Source organism: Thamnophis elegans, chromosome 1 (assembly GCF_009769535.1).
Source record: "Thamnophis elegans isolate rThaEle1 chromosome 1, rThaEle1.pri, whole genome shotgun sequence".
NCBI classification, from domain to species: Eukaryota; Metazoa; Chordata; class Lepidosauria; order Squamata; family Colubridae; genus Thamnophis; species Thamnophis elegans.
Window position 1 is genome coordinate 105,358,302 of NC_045541.1, and position 22,914 is coordinate 105,381,215.

A 22,914-nucleotide genomic window follows, 5' to 3' on the forward strand; every position below is an offset into this window, starting at 1 on the left:
AACAGGGTACATAACCCACATGTGATTGCTCTAATTCTAAACATTTTTTTTCTTTTTATGACCCTGTAATCCTTTTTATCAGGCTGTAATCAGGGCAATGGAATGAAGCTGAGCATTTACTCGCCTTCTTGCCACCTATGCAGAGTTCTCAGCAGATATTATTTCTTTGTGCCCTGATAGAGAATCATCTGTTGCTGCCTAGGAGTGAACTGTCAACTTTCTGATTGGAAGGCGAAGGTCTTCACATCTAGGCCACTGTGCCATTCCATTTCAATTCTAAACTTTAAAACTAATTCCTCCAGAGATATAACAGGGGTGGAATTCGACTGGTTCAGACCAGTTCGGGCGAATCAGTAGCTCCGACGATCAGGTGGGCCTGCCATCCCGCCCCTGCACTTTACTGACTTATATCTTCTCCATTGATTTGCATGTCAGAATGGATTGCCACGCCTCAGCTGTGTTACTCCCCAGCAGTAACGCGGAAGGTAAGTTTTCTTAAAATTGTGCATGCGCGCACAGTGCGTGATCACCAAACCAGTTGTTAAACCGGCAGGATCCCACCACTGGATATAAAGCGATGAGAGAACGAAAGAGTGGCAAGTGTATCAAGCAAGAGAAAATAGAAACAATGATTCCATTATGGTAAATCAATGTAAATTTACTAGGGATTAGCAATTGCTTAATTAAAATATGTCTATTCTACCTGAGTTCAAAGGATGAACTTATTCTGTGAAGGTTGCCACATTTTATTACATGTCTGAAAATATTATAAAAACATAAATGATGATCTGAGAATCTCCCATTATCAAACAAATTAATGATCAGTATTACAATGTTTTCAATTCTCAAAAATTGTTTATTGGATTTTAACATAGTTCTATAGCTGCTCAAACAAAAAGAATTAAAAATGCCAAACAACTTAACATCTGAAATTTGATATTCCATTCTATGTTAAACGTTTCATTCAAAAAGCATAATTCATTTTCCCTTTGGAACTGAAGTCAAGTATGAAACACAGCTGGATCTTCCTGACAATTAAATATCTCAGTCATTACTTTTTTTTAAAAAAAGCCTATTACTTCATTATCAAAATATAATAAAGCAGGTTAATAATCACAGAAGTCATTCGTTGTCCTTCATTCTTCAAGCTAATTTTCAAGAAATTATCAGTTGTGAAAATTGTTCTATGATTGCATTGCTAGCAATCTGAAGACACTTGCCATTGGTGTTAAACATCCCTAATTAATTGTTATGTTTGTGAATAAATTATAAAAATAAGACCAAGATAAAGATTATTATCCCACATTTTTTTTAATAATGATGGTTTCAAATGTTAATTTCCCACCTGCTTTCGTAGTTTAGAAATATGGTTTCATCAATATCTGCAGATAACTATTATCTTGATACTTTACAATACAGTTTTAATAGGCTATTCAGGACTATGTCCAGTTGAGGGTTTTTAAAAAAAAACAGTTTGTACTGTAAAGTGGTTAGACAGAAAGTCAAGAATTATTATTGGACCTTTTACGGAAGATAAACACATTTTCATTTGTTCCATTTTTTTTTCTTTCATTGACAATAAAGGAAAGAATCTAATTTTGGTAGTTCCAAATCTATTGGTATTTTCTCTTCTGGTTAGTACTGTTACAGGAATAAAGATTTATTTTTTTATCCTGAGACATTCCTTGATCTTCCTAAAAAAAATTGACTGGAACTGGAAGATTCCTTACTTGAAGATACCATTCCCCTGTGACTCTGGTCCCCCAGAAACCATAGAGCATGTGCTTCTCCAATGCCTCTATTACAGACACACTAACCTCATAACAATAGCAAAAGCACTTAGACTTATATATCACTTTTTAGTGCTTTTCAGCTCTCTCTATGCAGTTTACAGAATCAGCATATTGCCCCCAACAATCTGGGTCCTCATTTTACTAATCTCCGAAGGATGGAAAGCTGAGTCAACTCTGAGCTGGTCAGGAATGAATTGCAGGCAATCGTCAGAATTAGCCTGCAATACTGCACCAGCATGACTCTTATCTCACCATTACTACATAAATACCCAGAGCACATAAGACAATATTATACCTCCCTGCTGTTTTCAGTTACCAACCATGCTACAGCAAACAATGGTTTGTTTTGCAAAGCAGCTTCTAAAATTCATTGAAATAGATTCTTATGTATCTTCCATGCTTTCTAATTGACTCTACCCGACCTCTCCCGAATGTTGGTTTATTACCATAATAAAGATTTGATTTGATCTTAAGAGACAAAGAAATGTTTTTTTTTTAATTCAGGAATTACCAATTGTGCAATACAGAGAAAGAGAGAAAATAAAATCCTTTTTACTCAGCATATCTTTACCAGCCTGTATTCTGCAGCTGTGTATCACTGCAGTTTGAAAAAAGTTCAGGTTTATCAATATGATATAAGAGGGCAAACTTATGATCACTTTCTGGATCTTTCTCTGAATTGGCCCTCAGGCTCCATGTCAAATAAATAATTTAGAGTGGTTGAGCACCACCAGAAAATAAAACGATCAGTCATTTTAGCTCCATTATTGATCACCAGTAACGAGATATTTTCTAAGACAAATAGTCCTTTTATCATAACAGTATGTTTTAGCCTCTCCTGACTAAATAAATCACAGTGAAGTGCTTGTTGTTTGAAGAGGTGCAAACATATCTGTAATTCCCCTTCTTTTTTAAAAAAAATGCATCAATTCATGTTATGTAGAAGACATGCTACTTGACAATTTCCCATTCTTCACCAGACATTATTATCATACATTTCTGTTTAGCAGTCAATTGTTGTTTCACACTTCGATCAGTGCAAAAAAAAATTTAAACTACAATGTCTACTCATTTTTCTACATATACAATGCCGGGAAGGTGAACTTCTTAACCTCTATTTTGCATCTTCCCTTTCTCATAAGAGAAATGAAGCCCTAGTTGGAAATTCTTATGCCACTGAGGGTAGGAAGGAGCTGCAAATTAGGATAGATTGGAGGGAGGGGGGATAAAACAGAATTTGCTTAATTTAAATTAATTTAGGCCAATTGTTTAAATCAGGCTACTAAAGGAACTAACAGGTAATTTGGTAATCTTTGGGAAATCCTGGTGGATAGGCAAAATCCAAGTAATTTTATCAATTATTTCTGATTCTGGATGTTGCTCTTCCCAGAACTGGTACGCTGTTTTCAAATATTCTCTCCTGGTTGGATGTGATTTCTAATAAGAGATCATTATTTCTTTGTTTTAATTCTTCATATATTTGTGAAGGGTAAACAACTTTTCTTTCTGTAATCCTGCACCTGTTGGCCCTGGTTGCTCAGCCAAAAGTCCTGAGTTTTGTAGTATGTTTGTCACCTCATTGACCCAAGCAACAAAAAACCTGGTATGGGTTTCTGTAAATAATGTCTCAGCATATTGTTTGTGGTAGTAACATCTTTATTATCTTTTGTGGATGAGGGGATGAGCTACAAAAATAATTAATACACAGACACACACATGTATAAATGGTATGCAAAGGTCCATCTCCCACCATTTTATTTTGCTTCAGGGATACCTGATTTTTGCCTCCAAATATTGTCAGTTTTGTGACAAAGATTCAAATGGGCTTGCATTGCCCATTATCTTGAATTCTCTTGTTGTTTCCCTACTCTATACAATAATAATTGAATATGGGATGCCTGCAGCTCCTCTGTAATATACGTATATCCTTGACTACTGCCATTTTACAGCAATCTTATCTTCTTGATATAGTTTTACTGAAAAGAGAAAAAAATCCACATTACTAACTCTCTCAAAGGGGGAATATGAACAGAATAAATAGATATAAAAGAAACCCAAATAGCTCCTTTAGCAGGGTGTTTTCTGTACAGAAAACAGTAAACTTTCTTTCTTTCTTGTTAAGTGAAATGGTTTTCTAACAAGTTTTCTGACAAATGGTTTTCTGACTATAATGTATGGGTCAGCTATTTCCCTTTAAACACCAGTTTTAATGATTGTACAGCTACCATCCCCTTCTTCCTTCTTTCACAGGTCTACTTTTTTTTTCTTGCACCGTTGCAAGATCTCACTTTTCAAGCAGGCCATTATTCAGCTAACATTATCTCAATAAATATTCTTTGTGCACAGACTGGAGTGTTACTTTTGCAGTTGTGGATGGTTATCACAGCTTCAGGGGCAAAACATTAATCAGATCTGAATATTGATTCGGGAAAAAAACCCTTGTTCTTTGGTACCTAAACCTTGGGGGATGATCAGATATCTCTTTCAAGTTGAATTGGGAAAATATAAATGCAGTATAATTACTTTGTGTTAGTTTGCTGCACTGGAAGGCAGACTATGGATAATATTGTCCTTCCAGTATTGCTGCAATAAAAGACATCATAATTAATAGAAAGGGAGACTGTTTCAATTTGTTGCTGTGGTTGTTATTGTCTTAAGGGTTTTGGATTTCATTATTTTCATATTTATAGTTGCTAATGCCTTCACAAAGTAACAGAAGAATTGTCTTCAACAATCACTGGCCTATTTTTAGGATGCCTTAATCTGAGCTGTCATACAGAATGATTTTGTTGTGATGGTTTAAAACACTCACCTCCCTCTTCTATTTTCTTTTAGGGGATAACTTTGTCATAAGTCATTACTTCTTTTGGCTTGAAGAGCATGGAGACCTCTCACTTATTTCTTCTACAGTGGCACAAACATAAAGTAATGATTAAAGTCATGTGCATCTTAAAGGACAATCTGCCTGAACATACAATGACAACCTCCTCATACGTGACTTTTTCCCACTTGAATCAACTACATCACAAACACAACTTGAAAACATGTCTTTTTTTTTCCCTGTCATGTCTCCATAATGTTGATTTCATTCCATGAGTAAGGCAGCCTGAAGTCATCCTCAGCTCCACTGGTTAAAATAGTGCTTCTCCCTTCTTTCAACACCAATGACAATAGCCTCCAAGTAATGTTTCCTTTATTTATTTATTCTGTATTGTCAAATCTTGTGATTTGTTTAGACTGAAGGATTCTTCAGAAATCAGCCTCTCCTTCCTACTATTTATCATCTACATGAGACTATACGGAAAGGATATTCAGGTAGTCCTTGACCTATGACCTTCCTTGGGACCAGAATTTCCATTGTTAAGCAAGGCAATGGTTCAGTGAGTTGTGCCTGATTTTACCACCATTTTTGCCATGGTTGTGAAGCAAATTACTACAGCTGTTAAAGGAATCTTGAAGTCCTTAAGCAAATCCAGCTTCTCCTGTTCAAGTCGCTCATCAGAAACTGACTGGAAAGGTGACAAGTGGCAATCACATGACCCCGGGATCTGCATCATAAATACATACTGGTTGCTAAGCACCCACACTTTGATCATGCACCTTGGACAAGTTATGATGGTCATAAGTGCAATGACCAGTTGTAAGTCACTTTTGTCAGTGTTGTTGTAACTTCAAATGGTTACAATTAGTTGTAAGTCCAGCACACCAATTGAGAGGTGACATAGGCAAAGCCTATAGAAATCTTGATCCAGTGATTAGAGACTGCAGGATATCTGGATGGAAAGAAGGTAAAGTTGAACTCAGGCAAGACTGAGATACTTTTGTCGACTGTCTCTGAATAGAGTGGCATTCCTATCCTAGATTCATAGTTACTATTGCAAACATGATGAGGCTACTGTAAGGGACATCTTTATCCAATTTTGCTAATTTCTAATACTCACAGCTAAAGGAACTCCAATACCAATCTAGATTCATCAGGTCATAAGGAAGACTCCCAACTCTATGGCCTGTCTGAGGTTGTTCCCTATTTCGATGATGTTCTGATCGTTGCAGGGAGCAAATCAGAAATCATCGAAATGCTAAGGGCTGTCCTCTTGCATTTCTGAGAGGTGGGGCTAAAATTAAAATGAAGTAAATGCCACATCAGTGTTTCCCAGCTGGAGTTCCTGGGCTATCTTATCGATGCCCAGAGACTGCACCCCTCCCCATCTAAAATCATGGCCATCAGAATGCCCCCACTCCTACCTCTAAAACGGAGCTGCAGGCATTCCGGGACTTCTAAATTTCTATGCCTCCTTATTGCCACACAAGGCATCACTAGCCAAGCCCTTGCATCACTTGCTTGATCACTCTGCAATCTGGTGCCAGGGCAGCCGCAAAGTGCATGCATTTGCAGCTCAAATCCATGCTGACATCAGTGGCCATTCTGGTTCAATATGATGACAGATCGCCACTGACACTAGCATGTGCTGCCTCGCCTTTTGACATTGGGGCGGTCCTCAGCCATTTGTTTCCAAATGGCATGGAAGCCCCCATAGCCTACTTCTCCTGTACACTCTCCAAACTGGAGAGAAACTACAGCCAGATGGACAAGGAGGCTCTGGCTGCAGTTTCCAGAATCAAAAGATTCCATGATTATGTGTAAGGGAGACACTTCACCTTGATCATCAACCATAAGCACACCTTGGGCTTCTGGCCAATGACCGCCCTACCCCCCCCCCCAATCTGTCCATGCATGTCACAGTGAACCAAGTTCCTGGCCGCGTACGACTATAGACTAGTCTACCAGTTGCTAAAACAATTCGGCCACGTAGATGCATTGAGCTGTTGTCCCTTGCCCAGCATAGCTCAGGACCCACCCCCTCCTCCCATGTTCTCTCCATTGAGGAATTCAATCTTCCCACTTCAGCTGCAGATATAGCACACCACTCGAAGGCTGATGTCATCACTGCCCAGGTTCTGGACTGGGTGAGGAGGAGGTGGCCACTAGGCAAGGTAGCCACAGAGTTCCAGCCATTTAAGCAACAGCTGCTGGAACTGTTGGTCCTGCAGGGATGCCTACTGTGGAGAGACAGGGTGGTGGTGCCCCCTACCTTATGCTGCCAGGTAGTAGGCCATCTGCTCTTGGATCACCCAGGCATAGCGCAGATGAAGGCACTCACCCACAGCTATGTGGACAAGGCCATCACTGCTGAGTAGCCAATTGCTGTCCATGCCAAGAGTCCAAGCCAGTGCCTCCCATTGTGACAGTCAAGAACTGTGAACAGCCCAGGGGGCCCTGGTCCAGAATCTATGTGGATTATGCAGGATCATTGCATGGCTAAAGCTTCCTGGTGGTGGTCGACACCTTCTCCAAGTGGTTGGAGCTGATGCTCGTGGCGTCCACCACCACCGGGGCAACCATCAGACGGTTACAAAGAATCTTTGCAACCCATGGCCTGCCAGACACCCTTGCATTTGACAATGGGCCACAATTTACCACAGCCAGGTTCCAGGAATTCCTGGACAGCCTGGGAATTAAGCACGCCTTAGCGGCCCCTTACCACCTGGCTTGCAATTCCCAAGTGGAAAGAGCTGCCCTCTCAGCCAAGGAGGCCCTAGGGAGGATGGAACAAGGAAGTTGGCCCAACAAAGTGGTCTTCTACCTCTGGGGGCAACATTCAACACTATGCCCCATCACCCATAAAAGCCCCACAGAGCTGCTGATGGGCCGGCAGCTCCGCACGACATTAGGCCAGCTGCACCCAAACTATAATGTCGACTGGGCCCCCAACTGGGCCCCCCAGACATCAGGCAATTCCAGGTGGGGGGCAGGGTCTTTGCAAAAAACTTTGCCAGAGATGCCCGTTGGGTGCCGGCCCTGGTCACCCACCTAACAGGGCCCTGCTCTTACAGGATCCTACAGCAAGACAACTGACAATGGTAGTGTCAAGTCGACCAACTGAGGTGCCGTGAAACAAGCAAGGCCTTTCCCCAGTCAGGCCTCTCCTTGACTACCGATCAGCCATCTGCCGCCTACCAGCAACCACCAGACACTCTGCCTCCCCAACCCGAAGTGTTTTCGGTGGGGGACTTACCTAAAGAACCAGGTCAGCCTCCGCAGGTGGAGCCTTGTGATGTAGTCCAAGGGCCAACCCAGACCAGGGACGAGCAAGAGCCAGTACATCCTGCCACCGTCCCAGGACTGAGTAACTCGGGGCAGATCCGGTGGTGCCCTGCCTACCGGGATAACTACGTATGCACCATCCAGGAGGAGAGGGGTGTAAAGTCCTCAACTTGCAACCAGCTGAAAGTCCTTGACCTGCAACTGCCTGCAATTCTCGACCTACGACCTATCAGCCCGGCAACAATTGTACATCGCCTATTGGTTAAGACATGCCTGGCTGAAGCGGGAGTTTTATTGTTCTTCTATTGGCTACTCTGCTTGACACTCAAATATAAATAGCTGTCAAGCAGAGCGTGTGTGGAAGTTGTCATTCTAATGTTGGTTCTGCTGTTTCTGAATAAAGAGTTGTTTTGAGGTTACCTCAGCATATCTGGCCATCTGTTATTCAGTTTACAATAGAACCTGAAATTCAAGATAACTACTGCAGTTTAAGGTCAAAGTCACAACTTCCTAGATAGACTATAGCTGAGAGGCCAGAAGAAGAATTAGCAATACATTGCTGATCTCTCTTTTCAAGTAATGGCATATGCCTTATGCTTTTAGTTCTACTTTCCCTTCCTCATCACTACTTTAATCTACTTTATTTATTTCTTTTCCCTTAGGGGTATTATAGGGACTATACAATATCAATGAGCCATCACAAAATTTCCTGAAATATATGCCCCAAAGAATATATCCAGAAACCCTTGCCCAATATGTCATCCAATATATCCATCTGTCTCTTTCAAGCACTATCACACCCATACAACACAAATACACATTTCACAATCCCCTTTCCACTTTTTCAGACATGACATTAATAGCCCAACCAGATGTTCTTCCTGTTTCCAGGCCCTCCTTCTTTCCTTCACTGGCCCAACAAGTAACAATCAAGATGTACAGAAAATCACTCTGGAAAATTCTATTGGTTTAATATCAAAAAAATTTACTTCATTTTAAAATCCCTAGTTGATTTGCTTGAGAAGGAATATCTCATTTTCACCAACAAACTTAGATTCTGGTCTTAGTTCAACTGAAGTAAAATATAATATTACTAGAAAGAAACCTTCAAGTATTCCTGTGAACTTTCTTTCATAAGCACAGCAGAATTGACTCTTAAATAAAGGATAGCAACCTTATATTCTGAAAGTCTGATGGTAGAGCCATTTGTGTTTCTTATCCTTGATAAGTCACTTCTTGAACTGCTAAAGCTCGTCCTTTATGCTGGCAGCACTATAATAAGCAGCTCTCAATCTGCGGCCCTTCTCTCATCTTAACACTTTAATGCCCCAAACTTTGGCTGGGGTGTGTGATTGTATGAGTTGTTTGAAGATCAGTGCTGTCTCTGGTTGGCTGTATGTTTGATTTGAATTCTGAGGGGTTCATAGGCTCTCAATTAGTATGTGGACCTTCCCTAATCTTAACGCCTTAATGCCCCAAACTTTGGGTGGGGGTGCTCTGTTGTGCTGTAAGTAGACATGACCTATATATTCTGCATGATGATCCCAAGGTACCACATTTTTCGGAGTATAAGATGCACTGTTTCCCTCAAAAAAGAGGCTGAAAATCTGGGTGCGTCTCATACAGCATTTTTGGCCTCCCGAAACTCCACCCCCTTTGCAAAAATGGCCATGCATAGCCTTTAGGGCGCTTCCAGAGCCTGGGGGCTGAGGAAGGCAAAAATGAGCAAAAAAACAAACTGCCCTCCCCAGCCCCCAGGAGCACTCTATAAGCCTCCTAAAGGCTATGTATTCTCCTTTTTTTAACAAAAAAGGAGCCCATTTTCGGGAGCCTGCAGAGTGCAAAAACCTTTTTTTAATTTGCCTCTTCAAAACCTTGGTACATCTTATACTCCAGTGCATCTTATACTCCAAAAAATACAGTATTTTACTGCATTACCTAAGGCAGAGCAACTGCTACCTGCCCTATCCAAAGTTAAGATGCATAAAAACTAATATAGCCAGGTTATTTTGACAACTGAAGCAGAAACATCATTTATGCCTTTCCCATTTCCCAGTTTTAAACACATACACACATGCATGCACTAATGATATATTAAATAACTAAAAATATGCTGCCCTTTTATGACATCCAAAATCAATTACATGAGGCAACTGTCTCACTCTCATGGGACTGGATGTACATTCTACAGCGATGTAGCTTTCACTTATTATTATCTTTCCTTTCTTTTTTTTTTTCCTTTTTTAATATAGGCAGTCACCGCAGGAGAGATAAAATCAACCAGACCTTGTTTGTATATAAGCCCCATATCATGGAAAGACAGCCGTAGTGAAGTTAAAGATAAAGTGTATAGCCGCCGAAAGGATCTGTCCTTCCCCTTTACATATTGTTGTTGCTGTTGTCAAAAATATACCTTTACAGCATAGCCCTGTAAGTTTGTTGCGACCCAAAATCCCCCAAAGAAGTTTTGAAGCTTAAAGATCAAACTTTTCTGTGGATTACTTTCTGTTTCATCCAGTGCACAGTTATTGGAAAGCCAGATCTTTCTGTTTGCTGTGTTCTCTGCCCATATGATAGAATTAGACTACTAATAATGCTCGACAAAGGCCCTATTTTCCCATGGCTCAGGACTTGGTTTGTAGAATATGCATAGAGAGATATCAGAAGTAAAACAAATGGGCAGTATAGACCATAATAATTACCTTATTGGTCATGCATTTCATAAAGAAATTATTGAAAATTGACATTAGTCTACCGTTAAGTACATACAGTGTTAAAAAACCATTAAAAATAAGAAGCCTATCTCTCAAGCAGATACGTATATTTACTTTGTCATATTTGACAACAGAACTCATCTCATCACCTCCATAGATATTCTATGTCTGAGTGCAAGGGACACACAATCTTTCCCTGGAAAATAAATCATTGTCCAACAAGGAATGTTCTCCTATATCACCCAATGCAATTTGATTTTCCCTGTAGATGCCTTAACCACCAAAACCAGTAAGCCAAAGACCAGAATCTCCTTTTCAGCTCTTTATCCAGCATATGCAATTCCTCCTCGAATCAGTGATTTATCACTGAGGTAAATGATAAGGATAGGCAGTAACTAATAAAAGAGCATAAAGGTCAAGAGGGAGTTGCAGTAACTTAGCAGCAATGGCCACTTGGTAAGCAGTAGTCTGTGGCTGATGGGAAGTCAACAGCATTAAGAGTGGTGATGCATCAGGTTTGATCTTTAGCAATTTCAGATTGTTTCATGGGAAAAACTTTTTCTACTTGCTGTATTCTCTGCCCATGTGACAGAATTAGACCACAAATGATGCTCGACATGCTAACAAATTAGCTATTGATCAAATGCCATTACATATGACATTAGTCTGTCTGACAAGCTCCTGGAGGAAAAAAGAACAACAAAGTGGTTTTCCTAATGAAAGGTGATTTGTGGAGCATACCTGTGTATGCTGTTTATGTTTACACAGCTAGAATTTAACTTATATAGTACCTAGATATTATGTCACAGATAAGAGTGAAATCAGTTGATTTAAGGGAGAAAGAGAAAAATGATGTAGATACGGAATGGCGAACCTATGGCACGCGCAGAGCAATTTGTCAGGGCACGCGAAGTGTTGCCCTGTCGGCTAGCTAGTGCACATGGGCATGCTGACCAACTGACTTTAGCCTTTTCTTGAGGCTATTTTTCTCCCCAGGCTCCAGAGGCTTTATAGGAGCCTGGGGACGGCAAAAATAGCCTCCCCCAAGAACCTTCCGGAGGCTTCAGGAGCTTCCTTCACGCCTCTGGAGCGCAAAAAGACGGTCCTATGGGCAAACCGGACATTCGGGAATCGACTTCCAGTTTGCTCTTAGGGCCGGTTTAACCCCTCCGGAGCCTTCAGGAGCCTTCCGGAAGCCTCCGGAGGGCCTCCAGGGTGGCGGGGGAGGCTGTTTTCACCCCCGGCTCCTATAAAGCTTTTGGAGCCTGGGGAGGGCAAAAAAAGCATGCAAAAATGGGGGAGCATCTGTCATGCGCGCATGCGTGCTGGGGGGGATCACGCATTATGGGTATGACCCCCCCTGCACACGAGCAAAAATTGGTTCGCCATCGCTAATGTAGATGACCAAATAGTGTTATCGTTTAAGCAGCATAGGTAAAGGAATACAGAGTAGATGGATGCAATGTTACACCAATTGAATGGAAGATTATTTATTAGATGCACTCACTAGTTGCAGAAATTGTTTGTTGCATGATGCATAACAAATGTAACTATAGAACTGCCTGTCCATGCATAGCTCCAGTTATGTAATTTAATTCAAACCCCACTGAACTATTCAGATGTTTCTTTCAATTCCTGTGAGAATGTGCTCACCACACAGAACCCTAATAGTAATATGCAACTAGAATTCCTTAAATAGATCTAGATAGTATCATATTTTGACCTATTTCTCCTCACCTTAACTTGCAGAACATATACCACTTTCATCCAGTTTACTAGCTATTAAAAGTCAAAGAAACTTTTATACATTAGTCTAGCTACACTTTTATTACTGGGTCTAGGGTTGGGGTTAGGACCAGGGATGAAATCCAGCAGGTTCTGATAGGTTCTGGAGAACCGGTAGTGGAAATTTTGAGTAGTTCAGAGAAACAGCAAATGCCACCTCTGGCTGGCCCAAGAGTAGGGTGGGAATGGAGATTTTGCAATATCATTCCCTTGGAATAGGGTGGAATGTATTTTGCAGTATCCTTCCCCTGCCACACCCACCATACCACTCCCACAGAACCAGTAATTTAAAAAAATTGATTTTTGCCACGAAATCAGAGTGCAAAATGGACATCCCCAATGGATTCAGACCACTTTATTATGCTTAGATGGGTGCTGACTTTTAGAGCCTGCCATTTATATGTTTCTTGGTAAAATACATGGTTAAATCCCTTGGGGGGGGGGGAAATCTTCCTAGGCTTAGGGTTAAGTCTCCATGAATTCAGAGTGCAAAATAGACATCACCAATGGATTTGGAGTACTTCATTGTGCTGAGGAGGGACCTGATGTTTTGAACCAGCCTTGTCTACATTTCCTGGTAAAATACATGAGAAAATCCCCTTGCGGAGGCAAATTCACCTAGGGTTAGGGTTAGGTACCATGAATTTGGTGAGCAAAATGGACGTTGCCAGCAGAGCCAGAGCGCTCTATTATGCTTAGGAAGGTCCTGACTTTTTGAGCTTGCCTTATCTACATTTCTTGGTAAAATACATGGGAAAATCCCCTTGGGGGGCAAATCCAACTAGAGTTAGGGTTAGATCACTATGAATTTGGAGAGCAAAATGGACATTGCCAATGGATTTGGAGTGCTTTATTATCCTTAAGAGGAAGTTGTCTTATCTACATTTTTTGTTAAAATACTGTATTATAAGCCATTTCATGATTCTTCAGCATGGAAAGGAACATTTAAGCAAATTAAATAAATATTTTTAATGAGAATAAATCACAGTAAATTGTCGTTTGACTAAAACCTTTGTTTTTCTTACTATAAAATAAAAATGTGTTGAAATATCACAGGATACATTTCTAACGTGTTTGCTTTAAGTACTTACTCAATTGATCATTATTATCACAAGTACAGTAATGGCATGTAATCTGTCTATTAAAAGATTATTATCATTGCATTCTGTTTAAACTAACTGATGTAAGCATTGAATACTAAACAGCATTGCAATGACTGCTAAATTTGGTATAATTGCAGTAACATAGCCTGTTTTGTCAAGGATCTATAGACCTAGTTTATTCCTGGTGATAAAAGATAATAACTAAATGCTAAAATTAAGTGCTTTGCAAAAAAAAACCACTTCAAACTAAAATGTTATTTCTAGCAGATCCTCTAAGTTCTCCTCCTAAGTTTGAACTGATTATCAGGATATATTTTTTCTCTCTCATTAACAGCTGTCTCCCCACAGAAAATATATTTAAGTAACTTTATAGCACGCCTCTCAAAATAACACAACAGAAAACACAGAAAGAAAACATGACTAACAACTTTCTACCCTGAGCATAGTCCAATGAACTAATCAAATGCTTTTTTTTCATGAATGGGAAACAGTAATGAAGAAGAGATTTTTCACCAACAACTTAACTTATCAAAACAAATATGCCAGCAGCCCATAGCCCATAAACTTAACTCATGATTTTAAAAAAAAAAATTGGGAGGGCTGACTCAAAATACATAGATCAGTGATGGCTAACCTTTTCTATCACCGCAAGCTGATCTCCATGCCAGAAATGGCATCTAGAACCTCACTGGCCTTCGGGCGCATGGGAGCACCAAAACCCAGAAGAGCAGCATTCCATGCAGGCATGCACTGGCACCCAAACTTCCAGTTTCCAGCATGGGTGCACACCCAATGAACAACTGGCCATCATATATGCACCGGATAGAAACCCAGAAGTTCAGATGCCATCGCAGGCATGTGTGCCGGAATGCTGCTCTTTCTGGTTTCGGCACTCCCACGTGCATGAAGGCCAGTGTGTGCACACAGAAACGCAGAAGTGGAGACAGTGAGACCATGCATCCCAGGCGGAATGACTCTGCATGCCACTTCCGGCACATGTGCCATAGGTTCTGTTGTGGCCCAGCAGCCGCCTGCTGAGCTGTTGGTGGAATCTGACAGCGATGAACACTATGGGACTGCCCTGGAGGCTAAGGAAGACTCTGGGGGGGGGGGGTGTTCGGAGTCAGAACAGAGACTAGAGATGCCTGTTGGTCACTAGGGGGTGTCGGAGTCAGGGAGCAGTGAGGAGGAACAGAGGGAGGTTGTCCCTGATGTGAGGATGAGTAGAGCTGATAGGAGGAGGGAGCAGCTTTGGAAACAGGCTCATAGAAGGAAATAGGAAACAAGTGGCTACTGATTGGCCCCTTCCAGAGAGCTTATAGGTGGAGCGACGGGAGGGGAATTTTGCAGGAAACATCAGTTTAAAGTTTGAAGAATTCCGTGAGTTCCGTGAGTCTTGTTTTTCATAGAGATATTTTTTCTCCTAGCCAAGGGGTGGCTTATCTCCTTCCTTAGTTGTGGCAGATGTCCAAGCCAGCATCAGTATAATTTAGAGGCTTGGGACAGAACAGGTTTGCCACCACAGGCATAAGATAGTCTTGCAGGAATCATGGTAAAGGTAAGGTTGAACATCTGAATCTGTATAAATATGTATTACATTGTGCACTGATCTTTCCATAGAATACATATTCAATAGTGAGGGTCAAAAAGGATGAATTAAAAAAAGAAATCAGTTTACTTTTGAGTTCCCCCTTGTCAGAGGGAACAATGTTTGTGCTCCTGAAAAGCAGGAATCTAATCTGAGCAAGGATCTGTCAACTAGCTCTCCATAACTTCAACAAAAATATGGACATCGGAAAATCCTAACATGTAGGGAAGTTCTAAGGAAATCCTAGGTCCTACATCCTAGCAGAATGTCAGAGACTATGTTTGGAAAGGGAAAAGTAGGAAGAGGAAGGAAGCACAAAAAGATTAACAATCTCACTGATCAAAAGCAGGCAAGATATAAGATAAAGACAGTATGAAGAGGGATCGAATCCTTCCTTCAGATTTCTAAATTGTAAAATGATGAAGAATAAGTCAACTTAAATTTCATTTTCAGTGTTTATGAAAACACTTTTTATTGAAAAAGTTAAGCATGCTGCTATCATAGTCTAGGAAAAAGTTGAAGCTAAAATACATGTGGTTCAGGGGTTTTAAGGCCAATCTGCTTAAAGCAAATAAAAAGTGTTTGATAAAGGTGTTACGGTGGTCAGGAAATTATTTTAATTTAAAGCTGTATTGAAACTATGTTCTGCCAAGTTGCCTACTGAAGTTTGAAATGCCAAAAGCCTCATTTGATCATATTCCATCAGCAATATATTTTGCAACTCACTCCAATAAAGAACAAAACAGCTATAAACCAATAATAACTATAAACCTACTGAAAACAAAACCATAAAAGACAAACTAAGAATACAAATTAAAATAGGCAAGAAAATGGCAAGAGAACAACTGTTCATTCGAAATGAGTTCAAATCACCAGGGCCTGACGCAGAGGTGGGTTGCTCCTGGTTTGGTCTGGATTGGGCGAAACAGTAGTAGAGGCGGCAGGAGGCTCTGTCTACCTGCCTGGACACGTCTGCGCATGCACAGAAGCATCAGGCATGAGAGAAAGTGCACACATGAGCGAAACAGTAGTAAAAAAATATTAGAAACCCACTACTGGCCTGATGGATTACATTCCAGAATTGGAGCTGGTAGACATGATCTCAGAACCATTGACCCATATCTTCCAAATATCCTGGAGCACCAGGGAACTGGAAAAAAGCTGATGTGGTCCCCATCTTCAAAAAAGTGGGGGGGCGACGAATCCAGGAAACTACAGACCATTCAGCCTGACATCAATACCTGAGAAAATCCTGAAAAATATAATAAAACAATAGATTTGTGAATATCTGGGTATAAGCAAGGTTATAACCAGAAATCAACAAGGGTTTGTCAAAAACAGATCATGCCAAACAACTCTTATTTCATTCTTTGACAAAGACACTAAATTAGTGGACCAGTGAAATGCTGTGGATGAAGTATATTGGATTTCAGTAAAGCATTTGACAAATAGACCACAACCTACTTCTTGGTAGGCTAAAAAAATGTGGGATAATCAAATGGATTTGTAACTGGCCGACAAACTACTGTACACTCAATGTATAGTCCGTAATGGAACTATATCTAGAAGAATGGCACTAAGCAGTGGGCAGTGGTGGGTTTCAAATTTTTTTAGAACCTATTCTGTAGGTGTGGCCTGTTTTGTGGGAGTGGCTGGGCAGTCATGTGACTAGGTGGGCATGGCCAACTTGGAAAATGTGGTGAAACTCACTTAATGACATTCTTGCTTAGCAACCAAAATTTTGGGCTCAATTGTAGTCATAAGTTTTTTCCTTCCTTCCTTCCTTCTCCTGTCTGTCTGTCTGTCTGTCTGTCTGTCATTCTCTGTCTGTCTGTCTGTCTGTCTGTCTCTCTCTCTCTCTCTCTCTCTCTCTCTCTCTCTCTGTATCGCTCTGTCACTCTCTCCTCCCTCCCCCATCTGTCACTGTGTCTGTCTGTCTGTCTGTCTGTCTGTCACTCACTCACTCTGTGTGTGTGTGTCTCTCTCTCTGTCTCCCTCCCTCCGTCTCTCTCTATCTCTCTCTGTGTGTCTCTGTCTCTCTCCCCTCCCTTCCTCTCTCTGTCACTCTGTGTGTATATGTGTGTGTGTGTCTGTCTGTCTGTCTGTCACTCACTTAATCACTCACTCTGTGTGTGTCTCTCTCTTTCTGTGTCTCTGTCTGCCTGTCTGTCTGTCTCTCCCTCCCTCTATCTCCCTCTCTGTCTCTCTATCTCTGTGTGTGTGTGTGTCTGTCTCTCTCTCTCTGATTCCCTCTCTCCCGCTCTCTCTCTCTGTCTCTCTCTCTGTGCCTGTCTCTGTCTCCCTCTCTCTCTGTCTCTCTCTCTCTCTCTCTGTCTCTCTCTGTCTCTCTCTCTCACACACACACGCACACACACATAGTGTGATCACCTTGTGTTCCAATCATAGGTTAAAAGTACCTGGCAGCAGTGTTTTTCTCTTCGGGGAAAGGTCCTCTACAGAAGGACGAGGCATCGCTGGTTGCCCTCCCATTCCTCATCTTCCAGCTGCGGCTCCACACCATGGAAACATAAGTGCGCGCATGCCCTGCACAATTACAGCCCGGAGCAAGACCAAAGCCCCTCTCCCAACTGTTTCCCACCGTTACAAAGTCTCAGAGGCTGTAATTTACAGGGTGTGTGCATGTGCCTATGTTTTCTACAGTGTGGAGCTGTGGCGAGGCTCTGTGAAGCTGGCAATGACTCCGGAGCCCATCTGGGAAGATGAGGACCCCCTCCCCCCATGGATGGGCTCTGGAGTAGCAGAGCCTCATCCTTCTTTTTAACCAAGCGGCTGTCAAGAGAAAAGAGGACAGTGCATGCCACGTGGGCTTGTGTAGCAGCCGAATCCTCGCCTCCTGTTCTTCAGCTGCTGCACAAGCCCACATGGTGTGTGCTGCCATCTTCTCTCTTGACAGCCAGGAAGATGAAGAACACAAGGGAGACCCCTCCCCTATGGATGGCTCTGGACCAGTGGAGCCTCATCCTTCTTTTTAACCAGGCAGCTGACAGACAGGAGAGGACAGTGTGTGCCCTTGGGCTTGTGCAGCAGCCAGATCCTCGCCTCCTGTTCTTCGACTGCTGCACAAGCCCACATGGTGTGCGCTGTCATCTTCTTTCTTAACAGCTGCCTGGTTAAAAAGAAGGATGAGGCTCTGCTCCTCTGTCTGGAGCCCATCTGCAGGGGTAGGGGTCCCCCTCGTGTTCCTCATCTTCCCGGATGGGTCTGGACCAGCGGAGCCTTCTCCTTCTTTTTAACCAGGCAGTTGTCAAGAGGGAAGAGGACGTGTGCTTGTGCAGCAGCCAAAGAACAGGAGGCAAGGATTCAGCTGTTGCACAAGCCCACGGGCATGCACTGCCTCTTCTCTCTGACAGCCGCCTGGTTTTCTGAATCCGGCACAGCGGCGGGACTCTTGCTTTCGCTGAGAGCTTCGCTTGCCATTACCACCACACGGAAAGAAGCTGGTCTTTGGAAAGAACTTTCCCCTCCAGAAAGCCCATGCCGGGAGACAAAATGGGACGGCTGGTTGGAATGTGGACCAGTGGACGGTTTGGGGCCAGCACTTCCTTCACTCATTCGGGCAGGCAGAGAAAGAAAGGAGGCTTGTGATAAAGCACCCCTGCCTCCAAGGGCGAAGGGAGCACCTTCACCCTCAACTATTGCATGCCTCCTTTCTCCATCCACCTGAACTAGCAAAGAAGGCGGGCCAATAAACTGCCAGCTCACCCGCATTAAAACCAGCTCACCTCCTCTCTTTCGGCATGGGCTCTCTAGAGGGGGACAGAAGGTCTCTCCCAAGACCTGCTTCCCTTACTTCATGGCACAGTTCCGGGACACGTTCGGACAATAGGAGGGGCTTTCTCACATGCCTTTGGAGAAAAAAAGGCATGTGAGAGAGCCCCGCCCCCTGCCTGACGTTTGAATGAAGAAGGCTGCAGGCTCCTTTGCCCTCAGCTATGCGATCTCCTTTCGTTCTCTGCTGCCCGAACGAGTGAATGAGGCAGACAGAGAATGAAAGGAGATCGCGTCAGGCAGGGGAAGCAAGCCAAGTGTTCCAACCGGTTCTAAACAGCATGATAGATTTGTGGAACCTGTTCTACTGAACCAGTTAGAACCGGCAGGAACCCACCCCTGGCACTGGGGTTCCCCAAGGTTCTGTTTTAGACCCTGTACTCTTCAATGTCTTTATAAACAATTCAGATGAGAGAATAAAAGGGAAATTCATCAAATTTGCAGATGATACCAAGCTGGCAGCAATGCTAACACTTAATAGACTTAAGATCCTGAATAATACAGAAGTCATATTGGCACATCTGGTGAAAACCTGAATCTGAAATCCCACGTTTTGCCCCACCTACGCTAAAGCTCTCACCCTGCCCTGTCCAGTAACATTCACATCACATGGCCTAATCATTCTCAATCATGTCTCAGCTGCTGCCAAACTTCAGTCACTCCCTTCCAGGTGCCAGAGGCCCAACTTTGATCTCATGTGAAAGAATGTTGTTATGATATACTCTCTTTGCTACTCTCCTGTTCCCAATGTGACAGCCCTGTAAGTTGGATCAAGGGCTCACAGGCCTGTCTACTCTAGTAAAAAGATGGAATAGGAGTGACATGATATCAGTGTTCTAATATTTGAGGGGCTGCCACAAAGAACAGGAGGTCAACCTATTTCTCCAAAGCACCAAAAGACAAGATAAAAAGCAATGGATGGAAATTCATCAAGTACAGAAGCAACCTAAAATTTCTGACAGTGAGAACAATTAACCAATTAACTTGTGTTTATGTGATCATGCGTTGTCTCGAGGTTCACACAGGTTTGGGTAAATTGATTGTTAAATTATCACCACCACCACCACCGCTATCAAAATGGATCCTGAGCACTGGGCTGCAATGGAGAAATGGGCAACCGAGTGGTCGGTGAGGAGGATAATTTAACAATCTGTTCACCCAGGGTCAGGTTGGCTATCCAGGAGGCTCGTCCCCCATGTGTGGTGGAGCTGGAGGACAAGGATGGGCCATGTCACCCACAGGCAACCTGACCCTGGGCAAACAGGTTGTTAAATTACTTGAATATCACCACTGGAGTCGTGGGTTTTTGTTTTTTTTCTATACTGTGTTTTTATTGTTTGTAAACCACCTAGAGTCACTGTGAGCAGATAGGAGGCTATATACATTTTCTAAATAAATAAATAAACCAGTGCAATGGTTTGTCTTCAGAGGTTGTGGGTGCTCCATCACTGGAAAGCTTTTAAGAAGAGACTGAACAGCCATTTATATGGCATGACTTGGGTTTCTTGCTGGAGCAGGGGCTGCACTAGAAGACCCCCAAAGTCTCTTCCAACTTTGTTATTTTGTTATTCTAACTGAAGGGGGCCAGACTTCATATTCACCATATCCCTGAGGCCTGAGAGAACAAACAATTGCCTTTAACAATTTTCAGAATAACATTGTGTGAAACAAACCTATTGTTCCACAGGGAAAATATTGCAACAGATGCATTTCCCAGGTTCTGCAAAATGGGATTCACAACGCACACCCCACAACGCATATAGCCACAGAGGACTTCAAATGTGATAACAGTGCCTTGAATTATTGATTTTACATTGGAAAAAACAATATTCTAGTTTACATGTTGTGACTAGTATGCTATGTCTTTAAAACATTTCCATGTAAACAGCTTCTTAAGTTGTCTGAAAATGTCAAAGTCATATTCAGGATGGGATGGGGGAGAGAATCCATTCCCTGGTCTTTCTATACAACTCATAACAATATAGTGCTATCTGACAAAAGATATTGGGACACATTAACAATGGCAAACCATAATATAATAGAAGTCACATTTACAATATGTAATATAAATTGATTGTTTTGTACCTATTATTTAAATATAAATAGAATATTTTAAATAAAAAAACTAGTACGCAAGCCATTAAATAAAAGAAAGGCAATCATAGTAGAAATTGATATTCAGATCATTTGGCTATTGCAACCAAAACATTTAAGCCAGGGCAAATACAAATTTGAAAACAACATGAATTAATTTGAATTCAAGTCTTTGATTACAAAAAGCTACCATATGTTCTTTTGCATGTGCTCAGTCAACAGATCTTTGAATAGTATAATGAACAGCAGCAGCAACTCTCTGACTTGCTGAAGATGGGAACCAGAAATCCAATAGTGCCAAGCATAGAATTGTCAAAAAGAAGAACTTCTTTACCCTGTGCACAGCTGAGTTAAAGAGTTTGCTTCCACAAGAATGATGGCTGTCAATCTAGAAGACTTAAAGGGGAATTAGACACCTTTTCATAGAATAGGGATAGAGATCCAGTTTAGTGTAGTGGTGAAGATGCCTAGAAACCAGGTGACTGTGAGTTCTAGTGCCACTTTAGGCATGAAAGCCAATTATGTTACTGTGGGTCAGCCATTTCCTCTTAGCATTACTTACCTCAGAGAATTGTTATTGTGGATAAAATAGGAGAAGGAAGGAGTATTAGATATGTTTGCCATTATCTTGAGTTCTTATAAAATAGTAAAGGTGGAATAAAGAGCAAATAAAGAATCAATCAATTAATTATCTATCATATGTAATAAACAATATGACTTCCATATTAAAGCTAGTGTACAGAATGAATGGGAAAGTGCTAGTACACTCATGATGTTGAACACATCCAGTTAATCAACATAGAAATAGAACATGGGACTAAACAGAACTTTGATATAATTCATCAAGGCTTTTATTTTCACCCAGCTTTTCTTACCTTAGTGAATATCAGCATTTAAGTTGCCATAGCAATGACAACTTTAAATTTAGATTCTAAAATATAAAGCATAATATTTGATACTAACCAAAGAGCTCAGATCTGCTATTCCTTGTTCAAGATATTTTCTGCCTTGTGTTTCTCTTAGTAAAATGATATTCTGTTTAGAATATTACCGATACCCGTCCCATTTTCTCCCAGACAAAAAAGATGGTCATCTAAAATAAAGAAAGCTTAATGAATATACTAAAAACAAATACAACTAAGATTTTTTTATTATTGTGCTTACTGTTATATGCTGCATGGGTGAATCAGAGATATTTTCTTCCTTGGTTAATTAGACTGAAGGGAATTTCCCAGAGAATGATCAATATTTATTCATGTCTATCTCAATCCCAGCTTCGACCCTGTAAGTAAACTCACAAAGTTTGGCTAATCCAAAATCTAGTGAGGACAGAAATCTATCTGGAAACACCACTACTCTGCTAATAGTTCAAGGCAATTAGAGGAAGGTAACATTTTATTGTATTTTTAAAAAAACAAACCATCTCAAATAGTGGCATTAGTTATAATTAGCATATACTTATAACTGTGGGATACAGATTTAAATCTAATCAACCATTCCAAGACTTTCCTAGTGTTTCTCTTTACTGCTTCGGATGTACATTTTGTTAATTGTATTAACATTAAAAATCACTATATAACATGTGTGGGCTTCAAGCATTCTCCAGCCTGCATGCTGCCTGGGAAAGTCTGGGAGCTGAAATCTATACATTTTAAAGTTGCAAAGGTTGGGAAACATTGTTCCAGGTATTATTTCAATTCTTAGAATTCCCGAGAATCATGATCAATGGTGAAAGATGCTAGGAATTGTATTTCAATAACACCTGGACTAGTGGTGGGTTCCGGATCCCGTCGCAACTGGTATGCTGCAACAGGGCCAGACGTCCACCTTGGGCATGCGCACTGCACACATATGTGCACGCCACCACCCTGTGATGCCCCAGTTTCTCGGCGAGGTCGCGCTGGCACCATACGATATGCATGCATGCACAATTATCCTGTTT